This window comes from Kogia breviceps, chromosome 3 (genome assembly GCF_026419965.1).
Source record: "Kogia breviceps isolate mKogBre1 chromosome 3, mKogBre1 haplotype 1, whole genome shotgun sequence".
NCBI classification, from domain to species: Eukaryota; Metazoa; Chordata; class Mammalia; order Artiodactyla; family Physeteridae; genus Kogia; species Kogia breviceps.
In genome coordinates this window covers 11722053-11725618 of record NC_081312.1, presented here as the reverse complement: position 1 = coordinate 11725618, position 3566 = coordinate 11722053, and the positions used below count along the sequence as shown (strand labels likewise).

The window sequence follows — 3566 nt, the reverse complement described above, 5'->3', positions numbered from 1 at the left end:
TTCATTTTATTTTATTTTTTATGTTTTTGGCCCTGCCTGGCGGCCTGTGGGATCTTAGTACCCTTACCAGGGGTGGAACTGTGCCCCCTATATTGGAAGTGCAGTCTTAACCAGTGGACCTCCAGGGAGATCCCCCGGGTTTCATTTTACACACTGTTATTTGACGTGTTAATTTTAAAAGTATATAGATTATTGAATCATACGATTTTAAAATATTTTGATAACTGTATTTCAATATTTCCACTCTAATTTCTTTTGTCGTACTGTGCGTATTATTTTATGGTTTAAAAACACAATTCTGCCTCATGGTGCCAGTGGGGAGAGAAAGAGGAAGCAGGGAGAGCGGGCGGTTGGGGGGACCCACCGACAGTTTCTGCTACCACCGCCGGGGCGGCGTCTGTGCTCTTGGCCGTGGGAAAGGAGATGTGAATCCTGGTGCAAGGCCGCACCTACGGGAAGGCAGGTAGTGGGACGGGGATGGCAGATACAAATAAACCCAACATCACAGCCTCATCCAATGGCTGTTGGAAGTTAGAGGGTCCAAGCCAGGCAAGAATGTCCAGCTACAAGGGAATGAAGTCAGAGAACTGTGCTTAAAGTCCCAAGAGATCTTTCTCAGTCAGCCCGTCCTACGAGAACTTGAAGCACCGCTACAAAGAGTGGTGATACCCACAGGTAATACTATGATTTGCTTCGAATTTTGGAGTACGGTGGTTTCCATCAGAAAGCAATTATCTATTTCTTGGGGACAAGGAGAAGCAGTTTTTGGAGAATATCTGTAAAGAAAATCAAATATCCTGATAATTTTTTTCTTCTCAGAGGAAACCACGAATGTGTCAGTATCAATAGCATGTATGGATTTTTATGCTGAATGTAAAAGAAGATACAACGTAACACTATGGAAAACTTTCATAGACTGCTTTAACTGTTTACTGATAGCAGCCATTGTGGATGAGAAAGCATCCTGCTGTCATGGAAGTTTGTCCCCAGATCTTCAATCTATGGAGCAGCTTCCGAGAACTGTGAGGCCAACTGATATACCAGATCAAGGTCTTCTTTGTGATCTTTTGCGGTCTGACCCAGGTAAAGTTGTCTTAGGCTGGGGTGAAAATGACAGGGGAGTCGTCCTTCACATTTGGTGCTGAAGTGGTTGCCAAATTTCTCCATCAGCATAATTTGGATCTTATACGTAGAGCCCATCAGGTCGTTGAAAATGGTATGAATTTTTTGCCAAGAGGCAGTTGGTCGGTCTGTCTTCTGCAACTGATTATTGTGGAGAGTTTGACAATGGAGGTGCCATGCTAAGTGTGGACAAAGCACTAATTTGTTCTTTTCAGATTTTAAAGCCTGCAGAGAAAAAGAAGCAGAATGCCAGGAGCCCCTTTAACACGTCCAAGGGGTATGATCACAAAGCAAGCAAAGAAATAGGTGTCATTTTGACATTGCTTAATTGGGACTTGTAACACATAGTATAAGAGCTTCATTTTTTAAATCGTAATGTATATTGGTCAGCTTGCTCAAATAGTGTTTGTGGGCTGGCTCCTTCCATTTTTGACTTAATGAATGATACTTGCTGATGATAACAGCAAATAAAAGACTCTCCACTCTCAAGAAAAAAAATGTTTTGTTTTGTTTTGTTTTTTTAATTCTCTGGGTTTTTTTGCAAACAATTTTAATGATGGTATTAAAACTGTACACCCCAGGACAGTTTATCCTGTCTAGGGGGTAAGTGTGCAATTGATCTATTTTAAATTCAGTACAACCCAAGAATAATGCAAATACTTGTTTCCTTTAGGATATAAAGAGAGCCCTAGGCTGCTCAATCTGTACAAGTTATTGTCATAAAATGCATACTGTTGATACAAACCACTGTGAACATATATTTTTAAAACTTTGTTGCAAAGTATTGCTTTTTTCTCTTACTGTCTTGTCATGTACAAACTAGTAACTTTCAACCTTGCCAGCATCACTGGTATGATGTATATTTAATTAAAGCACACTTTCCCCTACCATATACTTAAAATGATGATTAAAGCCATTCTTTTATTTTACTTTATTTTTTTAAATAAATTTATTTATTTTATTTATTTATTTTTGGCTGCATTGGGTCCTCCTTGCTGCACGTGGGCTTTCTCTAGTTGCGGGAGCGGGGGCTACTCTTTGTTGCAGTTCATGGGCTCTAGGCACACGGGCTTCAGGAGCTGTGGCACGCGGGCTCAGTAGTTGTGGCTCGCGGGCTCTAGAGCGCCGGCTCAGTAGTTGTAGTGCACAGGCTTAGTTCCTCTGCAGAATGTGGGATCTTCCCGGACCAGGGCTCGAACCCATGTCCCCTGCATTGGCAGGTGGATTCTTAACCACTGCACTACCAGGGAAGCCCGAGAGCCATTATTTTATTTTATTTTATTTTATTTTATTTTTTTTTTCTTTTTAATTTTTTTTTTTTTTTTTTTCATTATTTTAAATGTTTGTTAACTCTTTCCTAAAGCAAAAGTTTCTGTTGAAATACGTATTGACACTCCCCTAAGTATAAGGTGGCTTGGTTGTGTACACATGCTGCCTTCCTGGGGATTCAAAAACAGGTTTTTGAGTTTGAATAGCGATTAGTAACATAGTGCTGCTTAAGCTATTAATGATTAAAGTTAATAACATTTTGTACAATTTCCATATAGCCTATTCATTAAATAATCTTTGTACCATTACATCAGGCCTGAACCCGTTCATTCAGAAAGCTTCAAAGTAAAGAAACAATACTGTTCTTTATAAGTGACCAATTATGCTTTCTTTGGTCTACATTCTTTATTCTACAGTGAAATTGAGGCTTGTAAGTCAAAACAAAGGAACTGACTTACTACCACTAGTTTATACAGAACTCAGGATATCTATGACTTTTTAAAACTATGATCTGTTACAATGTTTCAACAGATGACCCTTTCCAATACCATGTGGTAAAAATGAATTCAGGCTTATTAAATGATGAACTTGTTAAAACACACACACACACACACACACACACACACACACACAATTGTGCAGAAGGGTCCATGGCACAAAGAAGATAAGAAGTAGGTCAATTCCCTGCACCCAAGCTGGACTGGCTTTCCACAGGATCCCAGAATCTCAGAGTGAGGCTCTTAAAGAACACCCAGGGAACTTCCTGGCAGTCCAGTGGTTGGGACTTGGAGAGCTTTCACTGCCTGGCCAGGTTCAATCCCTGGTCGGGTAACTAGGATCCCGCAAGGCTGTGGCTCACCCCCCACAAAACAAAACAAAACAAAACAAACCCAGTACAGGGTGCAAAGAGTGCAGAGATGATTTAAATTCTCTAGTAGCTATATCAGGAGCTCCTTGGTAGGGCATGGGGAAAGACTGGGAGGAGCTCTGCATACCTTCTTCCCTGCCCCCCGCCCTCTTCCTCCACACTCTTAATCAGGACTGCTTGACTTGGATGCATTTTATATACGGAGCATAGACATAAAGATTTCCTTTAAAGAAAGAAGCCTACGGTATATCCATCACTCACATACACCTTAAGAACCACTAACCACCCATTTTGCAGGTGAGGAAAC

General features: G+C 40.8%; 1 pseudogene; it reads left to right on the top strand.

Moving 5' to 3' along the window:
- Positions 1-477: 477 nt before the first annotated feature.
- On the top strand, positions 478-1462 carry LOC131752485 (serine/threonine-protein phosphatase PP1-gamma catalytic subunit A-like; annotated as a pseudogene).
- Positions 1463-3566: the final 2104 nt, after the last annotated feature.